Source organism: Euprymna scolopes, chromosome 6 (genome assembly GCF_053919585.1).
Source record: "Euprymna scolopes isolate OS-2025 chromosome 6, ASM5391958v1, whole genome shotgun sequence".
Lineage (NCBI taxonomy): Eukaryota > Metazoa > Mollusca > Cephalopoda > Sepiida > Sepiolidae > Euprymna > Euprymna scolopes.
Window position 1 is genome coordinate 144,117,865 of NC_136487.1, and position 12,896 is coordinate 144,130,760.

Below are 12,896 nucleotides of genomic sequence, written 5' to 3' on the forward strand. Positions count from 1 at the left end.
CATATATCTATCGCTAATCCCAAACAAATCGCCCCGATGCGGTTATTAACGACGCTGCTACTATCTACACCAATACCTACTGCGTAATTGTCACCTATCAACAAAAACCAGACAGCTTGCCCAAGGGAAGAGAAGGCTGCAGATAACGTTTCGATATCGCGAACTTGGCCGACGACAAATTTGTACCATGTTTAGAATCAACAAAGCCGTAACCTCAGAGCAGAAACAAACACAGAAAGAATTTGGATTCGACTTACCTCTTTGTTTTTCTTTGTTTTTTTCTTCCTGCTTTTTCGACTTTATTATCGTTTCCTTCTTTTTTTTTTTTCAAAATGAAAGTCTTTGATTTGTTTGTTTTGTTTTCGTCTTGTTTTTTTTTTTTTAACCAATGATATTTTTCTGGTAAATAAGATTTTTTTTCGTTATTCTTGGTGAATAAAATTGGTCAGAACACCAAATTTATGTGTGTTAAATAGATGAATGAGTTGTGATTATCAGTTTTTCTCGGTCGTATCTACAAACAGTTATTTTCTTTTTTAATGAATACAAGTGATACATTTTTTTTTAGGATTTCAACTATGGCTTTGTTTATTTTACATCGAAATATAATAACATTCCCACATTAGAGTACGGTGGGGGTTGGGTGGAGTAGAGTGATTCACATGCCCACCTTGCTCTCTCTCTCTCTCTCTCTCTCTCTCTCTCTCTCTCTCTCTCTCTCTCTCTACCATCAAGAAAATAACACTGCAACTAGATTTTAAAACTTTTATTGAAAAATAACCAGGTTACTGAACTAGGCGCAGTTCGTCGAATACTCGGCGATCAGACTGGCTTTGGCATTGTGAGAGATCATGTTGGTGATGGACTCGACGTATGACCAAACGAAGTATTCCAGCAGGTTCAGGTCAGAGGTAGGAGGGAGCCAGTGAGAGAAGAGTATAAAATTGTGACACTCCTTCTAAAACCAAGCCTTTGGACTCATGGGTCGGCGCCGAGTCCTACTGCCACACCCAGGGTCGGCCACCTGATTGTACCAGAGGATCACCATACTTTTCAGCACATCCGGGTACACTTTGGTGTTGACTTTCAACCGACTTCGAAGATGTGAGGTGGCATCATTTGAAACCACGCCAAAGACCATAACAGTGGTCGTCTGATGTGTTCATCTGTGCCCTCAAGCATTGAACCGTCCAGATTTGTATTTTGAGGGTGCTGGCAATGGTCCTGTTGTGATAACTTGGATCAGTAGAGAGCATGAGTTGTACAGCGACGCATCTCTGATCTCGCTCGTTGTAAATTGTGTCACTTTCAGATATAATAGAAGGCTCCTATCGCTCTTAGGATTTGTACACAACTGACCAACTAGTAGATGGTCTGCAACAAAACAGAAAGCCGGTTTTCATTAAACGGAAATGGAATCATGTCACCTTTTCTAGGGTGACAATTTTTTCATTCCACCCGATTAAAACAATAATAAAACCACATTATTTATATTATTCGGGCTACTATTTCCATTTTCGTTAGAATATTTACACATTTTCGATTAATGCAACCCGACCTTCTTCAAATGCAGCTCTTCAAACTGCATTATCCCCGCCTTTAAAATTCAATTTTTTACACAAATATACACAATGCTTAAAGCAAACTACGACGTGTTTCTCAAAAAAAAAAACGGGCCCCAACTCTAATTAGGCCCCGTTTCTTAGTGTTTTGTCCGAATTAAATGAAACTTTGATCATAACTAGTTTATTATATTCAAAACATCACATCAAAACACTAGGGTATTTGGCATTTCTTTCTACGTTCTACAGCATATGTTCTAGATGGCCTCCATTTAGCTTTTGTTTTGTTTTTTGTTTTTTGGATCACCCTGTCTTTGTGTTAGTATATTAACAAGTTTTCAGTCTATGTAACCTCCGACATTCTTTAAGTGCAAATGTTGAAAACCTTTCAGTTGAACCTGGAGAAAGCTGGCGGTATACCGTCGAAGTGTTATGAATAGAACCGTCAAGGTGAAAATAGCAGTTGGAATAACCATTAAAATGATTCCACATAATTTTTGTTAGTCTTTTTTTCTTCTTAATGCCACTTAGATATGTGGAGTTAACTCAAATGGTTTGTTGTAGGAAAATGCCTTTTTTACATAGGCATTACTACTTATTAAGGCCAAGAGGCCACTCAAGGATAAGGGTTAAACAGTGTACAGTAGAAATTGGACAATATAGTAACCGTTAGTAATGGAAATTCGGTAAATTTGTTAACTTATATGGAACGGCTCATAAAAAACTTTTTTACGTTAGACTTGAAGACAACCATATTGTAGTCAGCTGGAAAGCAGGAAAACGGAAGACAATTCCATAGGCGTGCAGTTCTTAGAAATAAGTTTGCTCATGGAATTTACGTTTAGGTTTAGGCACAGATAAAGAGTTGGGAGAATTATTGATAGTGTTTTCTGCTAGACGGGTGTTTCTTGTGAAAGTTTGGCGAGGTGGAGGACCATAGATTGGAACTCAGCCGAGCACTTGCCATGAAAATCATTAATTTTTTTTCTTCTAGATATGTAGAATTAACTTAAATGATCTGTTGTAGGGATTTCGCTGGAAAATATCCGATTTTATAAAAAGCAAAAAAAAAATAAATATCAATAAGTTCCCCCACTTTTACTTGTGCCTAAACCTAAACGTAGATTCCATCAACAAACCTTCTTTCTTAGGATTGCACGACTGTGGAACTCTGTTCCATTTTCCTGCTTTCCAACTGACTACAATATGGTTGTCTTCAATCCAGCATGAACAAATTCTTGATGAACCATCCCCTTAAGTAATCCAAATTTACCAAAATTTAGCGATTACTATGACATTTTCCCAATTGTCTGCTGTACAGGTCGGGTAAAGGTTGAGCCGGCTTTTTAACTCAATTCTCTGCATCTCACATAGACACCGACCAGGCACGTCGGTTTGAAGCTGAGTTTAATATCAGATCCAGCCATTCGCAGTTCCTGTGACGCACTCTGTAAAGGCGAGAACACAGAATCAGATCGGCATCTTGCTTCACCAGGCTGAGCCAGGTTTTCAGATGATAGTCGTTTGTTCCGCCCCTGGAGTGGGGCTGGGTTGATGGTGGCATGGATGAGGTCATCTGATTGCCGGCGCAGAGTGTGACCAAATCATCTGAGATGTCTCGATACAAGGTTCTGTTTGAAGGATGGTATTCGGAAGCGTGAATGGTGGTAGCGTTTGAGACGAATTAGTGTCAGCGAATCCGAAGGATGCAGCGTAGACATTGGTGGTAAAAAAAATTGGATATTCTACTTTTAATTTTTGTAATTCGCAAAGATTATTTTAACAAATATTTTACTTTTTCTAAAGATGATAGAAATAAAAAAAACATCTAAATCGGTACTAAAGTCTAAAGCTTGTCAAGGAATTTATGTTTTGTCGAAGATTAATTAGAAAACGACAAATTTTCAAAAGAATGAAAAAGAAATAAGGTAAATTTATCGAAAGAAAATACGAACATTTTAATGTGAACACTTCAAGTCTGTTAAGAATAATTATCGGTGAAGTAGGTGAAAGTGTAAGTAAATGTTAGCGTGAGAGTGAAATTACCCTCGACCTTTTATGTGGATGATTGTGTTAAGAGAAGCTGTTGATGCGGATAAAATATACAAACCCTTTGAAAAAGAATGAAACGAACGTAGATATTCGTAAAAGATTAACAAGATTTGGCATAAATGGCTGCATACAATGATTCGCATATTTTGCAGGTTTTTGTACGAAAGCTATAATTATCAATTAAATAGGGGAAATTTACTTGATATAAAAAATAATAAAAACAATTAAGAAAAATGAAAATGTTGTACTCACAGTCTATATAAAAATGTGTCCGTCCAAGTTACAGATGGTAACATTTATATAACGTAGACGTATATCGAGTAGCTCTGGTTATGTCATAAAAGGTGAGAAGTTTGAAGAAATGAAAGATATACGCTACAGTGTATGATAAACCTATGTTAACGAACATTCCACGACAATAATGATGTAAATCAGAGAAAGGTCATAAATGTCATGTGCTTGTACCTACATGTTATGTGAGAATGAGAACAAATAAATATATAGTTTATTTGCTTACCTTCTGTTCGAGTGTATTTATTTTATTTAACAGATTGGCGACGAGAGACTCATTTAATGTTGACATATAATATGTTAACGTAATTACAAAAAAGACGATTCGTTTTTGCTCTTTTTTATGTTGGTTCGTTGGTTGGTTGGTTGGTTGGTTGGTTGGTTGGTTATTTTACGGCATATCAACACTTTTCGGGTTATTTAATGGCGAATCCAAAGATTTTGAAGAAAATTTTTTTTAATAGAATATATTTGTTGTTTTCACGTCGGTTTCTATTCCACCCATAGTTGGGACCCTAACAGGTACTACCACTCCGGGTCAGAGTGGACCTGGGAGCAATTGTAATTAAAGGGTGGCTCCACACTCCCCAAAGCCCACAAGCTGGGGCCTCACCATTGGATATAGTTTAAGGTCATATCCAGGACCCCCATTGAGGGACTTTTACCCTCTGCAGGGGGGGGGCAGTCGGCGTATTCTAATGCCCCACCAACATGGCCTTTTTATGTTGGAATTTTTGACCCAGTAAGTAAAAACAGCGTTGTCAAGATGTGGAAAAAAAGCTTTTTTTCTTCTTTTTTTTTCAAGAACAAAATTTCTGGAGTGATTTTGACGAAGGTAACTCTAATTTTTCTCAAAATTTTTAAACAACTTATTTGGAGAATTTAGATACAGGTATTGTACGGTATAATTACATTGACTCCAGTTCTCGTAAGATCACCTAAGTTAAGGGATGTGGGGTCTGGCCAGTACCAGATGGGTGACTATTTGAGAATGTTAGCTGCTGTATGTTATCTTCCTATGATTGGGATATGTATTCGACCGGGGACCGCTTGTGAATTTGATATTCCCTGTAAACTCCCTCCTTCAGAAGAAGCCGCCGATGTAGTCAGATCAGACGTAATATCACAACATATATTACTGATTCGTTTTGTTTCTTAATGAGTTAAATTTGCAGCATATTTTCAAAGGCATTTTTAATAGATTTGCAAAATTTTTTCAAAGGCATTTTTAAAAGATTTGCAGCATATTTTCAAAGACATTTTTAATAGATTTGCAGCATATTTTCAAAGGCATTTTTAATAGATTTGCAGCATTTTTACAAAGGCATTTTAATAGATTTGCAGGTTTTTTCAAAGGCATTTTAAATAGATTTGCAGCATATTTTCAAAGGCATTTTTAATAAATTTGCAGCATATTTTTAAAGGCATTTTAAATAGATTTGCAGCATATTTTTAAAGGCATTTTTAATAGATTTGCAGCATATTTTGAAAGACATTTTTAATAAATTTGCAGCATATTTTCAAAGGTATTGTTAATAGATTTGCAGTATATTTTTAAAGGCATTTTTAATAGATTTGCAGCATATTTTCAAAGGCATTTTTAATAGATTTGCACTATATTTTTAAAGGCATTTTAATAGATTATCAGTATATTTTTAAAGGCATTTTTAATAGATTAGCAGCATTTTTTTCAAAGTCATTTTAATAGATTTGCAGCATATTTTTAAAGGCATTTTTTATAGATTTGCAGCATATTTTTAAAGGCATTTTTAATAGATTTGCAGCATATTTTAAAGGCATTTTTCATAGATTTGCAGCATATTTTTAAGGGCATTTTTAATAGATTTGCAGCATATTTTAAAGGCATTTTTCATAGATTTGCAGCACATTTTTAAGGGCATTTTTAATAGATTTGCAGCATATTTTTAAAGGCATTTTTAATAGATTTGCAGCATATTTTTAAAGGCATTTTTAATAGATTTGCAGCATATTTTCAAAGCCATTTTAATAAATTTTCAGCATATTTTCAAAGGCATTTTTAATATATTTGCAGTATATTTTTAAAGGCATTTTTAATAGATTTGCAGCATATTTTCAAAGGCATTTTTAATAGATTTGCAGTATATTTTTAAAGGCATTTTTCATAGATTGCAGCATATTTTCGAAAGCATTTATAATAGATTTGTAGCATATTTTTAAAGGCATTTTTAATAGATTTGCACTATATTTTTAAAGGCATTTTAATAGATTATCAGTATATTTTCAAAGGCATTTTTAATAGATTTGCAGCATTTCTTTTCAAAGGCATTTTTAATAGATTTGCAGCATATTTTCACAGGCATTTTTAATAGATTTGCAGCATATTTTTAAAGGCATTTTTAATAGATTCGCAGCATATTTTCAAAGGCATTTTTAATAGATTATCAGCATCGTTAAAAACTAACCCTTGGGCGAAGATTAGACATTTAAAATCTTCTACCGTTAGTTCTGCAAGCTTAAAATTATCGCAGTTTTTATTGACAACTGATGCGTATGTCAAATAATCTTGGTTGTCCATCTTTCTTAGATTCATGCACAGCCATCTTTTATGAAAAAGAGATATATTTGGATTAAATAATTCTTTTAGTAATTTTACAGCTTCCATGAACTCGAATTCCGCAGTTTTTTAGGTAATATGTAATCTACGAATTTGCTGTGTTCTGATGTACCCAATTTTCTGAGTAAGAGGCTCACTTTCTGACTATTTGGCCAATTTTTACAGTCCAGTTGAAAAACATCCTCGTATCTTGTGTAGTATGCTTCAAAATTCTTCTCTTCCTCAGGCACATAATGAAATGTGTCTATGCTATTAAAAATAGTTGTATGGGAGAAATTAACACTGTCGACATTTTCTCGATTACTCTTTAGTAGTTCCAGTGTTTTAGCAAAACGTTCCTCTTGTCTTTCTTCATATTCCAATTGTAGTTTCTTATGCCTTTCTTCCTGTTCCAATTGCAGTTTCTTATGCCTTTCTTCCTGTTCCAATTGCAGTTTTTTCTGCTTTAATTGCGCCATTTTCTGCTTTTCTTCTTGTTCCTGCTGCCATTTCACTAATCTGCCCTCTCTCTTTTCCTCGCGGTCCGCCTGTGCCTGTATTTGTGTTTGCAAAAGCTTGTTTTGTGTAGCTTGTGTTTGCAAAAGCTCGTTTTGTGTAGCTTGTCTGCATTCATCCCGCTCAGCCTGTGCTTGTAAAAATTGCATGAACATTTTTGATAAGTCTTCCATGTTTTTTTTGTTTTTTTTTAGTGTGTAGTTAAAAAAAATATTGTACTATGTACCATATACACCGGTTTGGGTTACAACAAAAAAGCAAATTGCTGTAAGCTCCTGTTTTCAATAATAATATCGCTGTTTGCAATATATTCTTTTTGCGAGTCACCCTGCAAAAAAAAAACAAAAAAAAACAGGTTTATCCGGAATCACGAAATGGAATTGACTTTCCGTTTTTAGACACTTACTAATAAGTAACTCTTTCCACAAAATAAAAGTTTGGGTTTGTTTTTTTTTGTTTGTTTTTTTTTGTTTTTTCGAGTCACAATTGAATAAATGTATGCAGTACATTTAGTTCTTTGAGTTTTTGTTCTCTAGTATTTTAGTAATTAAAATACCTCTTAAATTGAGATTACCTTTTTTTCCCGTGACGTTTTACTGTATTATCCGTTATTCAGTGACAACTTCAAGAAAAAAAATCCTTTCCTTGAATTTTAGTTTTAGCTGTGGTATTTCCTTTTAGTACCGACGTCAACCAAAACATTAATTAAAAAGTCCTTTAGTTGTTGTTTTGTTTACGGAGAACAGTAATTAGAATCCACTGGTGAACTTTTTCGTAGGTTACTTCCTTGCTTTTCGTAATACGGGTCTGACCTGTCGTTTTTGCGACAGAACAAAGTTCGCTTTTCGTTTGCAAGTTGGTCCTTTAGTAAGATTTGTCGTGTAGCGACAAAACAAAAATTCACTTTTACATTCGTTTGCAAGTCGGATTCCCAGAAAACGGCGTAAATTGTCGCTTTTGCCACGTTAGAGATTTTTTTTTTTTCACTTGAGTTGAAACTTCTCTTTAGCGTAAAATCCGTTTGCTCGTCAACACTTTGCATTCCTTAAAAAAAAATGGTCAACCTTTGCGTTGTACTTTTTTTTTTAAATAGTTCTTCGTCAAACTGTTATATTTGACGCTTCATATCTCGTCGCCAACTGTTGTGGTTGCAAGGTTGAACAATAATTAGTAAGGAAATACAATGAAGACGCAAACAACAAGATAACGCAATAATAAGTGTATTAAAGAAAAGGTATATTTACAATATGTACAAATGACGGTGTCGAGTCAGAGAGTCTTGGTGGGAGGACATGTACGCTCTTCGGCGTCACTTCTGATGGCATTTGAGTAAGACACACCAAGGCCAACCTAGGCTTGCCATTTATAGTGTTATGTTATTCGCATATGCAAATAAGTGGTTGCCACCACAACAATAATATAATTGCAAGCGTTGTGAATAAGGAATGTTAAGAATTCAAACTCAATAAACTTTCTCCACACATGTTCAACCATCTAATATTTATGCAACGTTTTATTCTCTGAGAGACGATGAAATAACACATGATATAAAAATTAGAATAAAATTACTAATGAGCATTGCAAAACATAAAATAATGTTAATCTATATATCTATAAAAGTTAAGTTGTCTGTCTGTGTGTCTGTCTGTGTGTCTGTCAGTGTGTACATTTCCCTACCAAACTACTCTGTCAATTTTAAGTCTACAGACTCGAGATTTGACATAATGAGTATTGAGATTTGGGAAAACTTTTTTAATCAGTTTTCGGACAGAAATTTGGCTGTCAAGAAGTCAAAGTTCCTCCAATTTTTGGGTCTAAATATTTGAAATTTTTTATGTAGGTTACAGTCAAACTTTGTAATATATATACATATACGTATATATATATATAATATATATATATATATATATATATATATATATATATATATATATATATATATATGATGAATTACTAGTAAATAATAAATCTACGCCATCAGACTGAAAAGATTTAGGAAAGCGATACTTAATGCATACGCTCATTTGGAAAAAAGCAGCCAGATAAAACATATTTTATTTATCAATTAACTTTTGTTTTAATTATATATATATATATGTATATATATAAAACTGCTTCTGTAGTACCAGTATTCAAGAATTCTGGCGAAAGAACTGACCCATTAAATTATCGCCCTATTAGCCTCCTCCCACTTTTTGCCAAAATATTTGAGACCTTAATTAACCATGCTCTAGTCCAGCACCTTACAGATGCTAAACTTCTGACCGACCATCAATATGGATTTAGACAAGCCCTTTCAACGGCAGACATCCTCACTGTAATCTCTGAACGCATATACCATTCACTGGACAAAGCGGGAGAGGGCAGAGCGGTAGCTCTAGATATATCTAAGGCTTTTGACAGGGTATGGCATGAGGGTCTCCTCAGGAAGATTAGATCTTACGGTATCACTGGTAGAATACTTAACGTAATTAAATCCTTCTTAGATAAGAGAAAAATCCAGGTTGTCCTCGACGGTCGTACATCTAAACAATATGATATAAATGCGGGAGTGCCCCAGGGATCTATCCTTGGACCTCTGCTGTTCCTGATATTCATAAATGACCTCCCCGACAAAATTGCCTCTGAGATGGGTATATATGCTGATGACACCACACTCTATAGCAGGCACGACAGGAAAACAAATGAACATATATCTAAAGTAATGGCAGAAACACTAGAGGATGACCTCCAATCAGTAGTGGAATGGGGACAAAAATGGATGGTAACGTTCAATGCCACCAAGACAAAACTGGTCTCATTCAATAATTACAAGAAACCTTCTCTACCACCTATAGCAATGGCCAACGACTCTTTATCTGAGAGTACGTCTCTCAAGCTCCTTGGCCTAACGTTCACAGGAAACATGAGTTGGAACAATTACATCGAGGGTATTGCCAGGGCCGCTGCAAGGAAGGTGGGCTCTCTCTACCGTGCTAGAAAACTTCTAACACCCGAAAGTATCCTGTACCTCTATAAGGCCACTATTCGCCCATGTATGGAGTATTGCTGTCATATTTGGGCCGGTGCATCGGCTACTAGTCTATCGCTCCTTGACAGGGTTCAAAAGAGAGTCGCAAATCTGATAGGCCCTAAACTGGCATCTAAACTTCAGCCTCTGTCCCATCGTCGAAACGTTGCATCCCTCTGCCTGTTCTACAAGTATTATAATGGTGAATGCTCTGAAGAACTGCAAGCACTTGTGCCCCCACGACGTGAACACCCTCGACAGACCCGACAAGCTGCAAAATCCCACCCCCACACTGTAGAGATCCCTAGATGTAAAAGATCTTTCTACTCCAGTAGTTTCTTCCCCAGAACAGCTAGACTTTGGAATTCCATTCCAGGTCACTGCTTCCCCAACTGTACTGACATGCATAAGTTCAAGTGCAACGTGAACCAACATCTCGCTGCCCTAATCCCTACATAGTACCCCAGTAGATGTTTCCCCTGATAGTAGCCCCCTACACCAAAGTGGCAATGTGCCTTGTTTGGGGTGAAAATGTAAAAAAAAAAAAAAAAAAAATATATATATATATATATATATATATATATATATATATATATATAAATAAGTCAACAATCTTAAATATATATATATATATATATATATATATATATATATATATATATATATATATATATATATATGTATATATATTTAAGATTGTTGACTTATTTTTTTATTAGCGATTCTGTACCATTTTTTCTTTCCGCTCCCTGGGCACTTATTATAAGAAAGGAGTTATCTGCCCTTTGTTTAATTTGTTCTCGCCACATTTTTCTAGAACGTATTATTTCTTTTTAATTATTTTTTTTTTATTAAGTATTATTACGTGCAGTAGGTTCGACCCTTGTCAACTAAGTCTAGCTATACTGCTAAGACGTAAACCCCGAAACATGTATATCTTTAGATGACTTATTTTATGCACGAAATAATATAAGTGTTTTACGTTACAAAACTTATAAAGCGCTTTAAATAAGGTATGGAAGACTCTAGGGCCCCTTTCATCAACAAACTCACCAGGAGTCAATCGTTGAATTTCTATCAAGTGTAAAACAAATGTCACGCAAGAGCGAAGACGTAAGTGGGGATTACTTATGAAATTATAACGAATGGATTTAATGGGTGAAAAATTATATATATATATATATATATATATATATATAAATTAAATGAAGGGCAAATGGGATTACGAGTAAAAAAAATTACGAGTAAAAAAAAATTACGAGTAAATTTTATGTTATAGAATATGTACACTTGTATAAAATATATGTACAAAATGGGATATGTGGGGAAGTTAAAATTTAAAATATATCCCCAAATAAGGCCAAAGATTTTACGAATTCCTTCTGTCGACAATGTAACAGTATCTTCTAGAGACATCATAACTCAATAACAGATGGGCTATTTCCAGATGGATTGGAATACATTTCTTTGACCCGAAAATGCCAACAAGAAGTTCATGATCTGTGATCAATGTAAACTGAATTCCAATTTTTTTTCAGTTTTTACATAGAAATGATACAGCTTAATTCGCTCAAATGTAGAAAAAAAAAAACGCTGTAAAAGGTCATGTTGTATAGCAACTGTAACGATGACGTAATCGATGAATGTTGAAACTCCTGTCAATACGATTAAGATTGAATCCATTGTTTGCTGGAATAAGAGTGAATCTGATTTGAGTCCGAGTGGATGGCGGTTGAATTTAAACAGATCCTTGAATCCAGTAGAGTAATCAGCACTCATTTCTGCGCTTTCATTCGCTTTTCACAACAAGAAAAATGACATTCGAAGTAACAAATAGAATATGTTACGTTGCGGGGTTACACACACACACACACACACACACACACACACACACGCACGCATGTATATATATATATATATACAACTAAATGTTGATGTATATATATGTATATATATACATAAATTTATATATATAAAGATATATATATATATATATATATACATAAATTTGTATATATATATATATATATATATATATACCTAAATTTGGAGATATATATATATATATATATGTATATATATATACATATATATATACCTAAATTTGGAGATATATATATATATATATACATATATATATATATACATATATATATATATATACCTAAATTTTGATATATACATATATACCTACATTTATGTATATATATATATATATATATATTATATATATATACCTAAATTCTGATATATATGCATATATACCTAAATTTATATATATATACACATATATACACGTAAATTTATATATATATATATATATACCTAAAATTGATATATATATATATATATATATATATACACACATATATACACGTAAATTTATATATATGTATATATATATATACCTATATATATCAATTTTAGGTATTTAAATTTTATGGTTTGATAAGGTTAATCTTCAAATATAGAATTTTTTATTGTTTGAAAATTATGAACACAATTTAATAAATCGATTATTTAATAAATTTCAAATCATAAAATTTAAATGCCTAAATTTGGATTCATTTGCTCTATCCTGTATATTGACCAATTTTATTTAGCTGATATTGTCTTATGTAAAAGATTATATCTAATAATATTTTGTCAAACAGAAAAACATTATCTTCATTCATCTGGGGATCTTGATTGATGAACCGCTGAAATGAATATCCAGCCGAAGAAACGATCAGAAAGTTTCGGTTTTATTTCTGAACACCTTTTTTTTCCAAATATTTTCCTGTTGAAGATTGCACGCGTCTTTAGATTCTGCCTTTTCCCCGTAGGCAGCCATTACAGATCCTTTCTCCAATGCTTCAACTATCTTCGTCTGTCTAGCTCTCTTTCTAAC

At 33.7% G+C, this 12,896-nt stretch overlaps 1 protein-coding gene across 5 annotated transcripts in view; it reads right to left on the bottom strand.

Moving 5' to 3' along the window:
* Positions 1–4,075, bottom strand: part of LOC145278024 (monocarboxylate transporter 9-like) — a 63,749-nt gene extending 59,674 nt beyond the window's left edge. For 2 of the 5 annotated variants that reach the window (XM_080130233.1, XM_080130228.1), the window contains exon 1: positions 3,867–4,072. The gene's annotated coding sequence lies outside the window, so the exon portion shown is untranslated. Of the gene's footprint in view, positions 1–3,866 lie in introns of all 5 variants that reach the window. The other 3 variants (XM_080130232.1, XM_080130229.1, XM_080130231.1) reach the window with 3 other exon arrangements.
* Between the last annotated feature and the right edge of the window lie 8,821 nt (positions 4,076–12,896).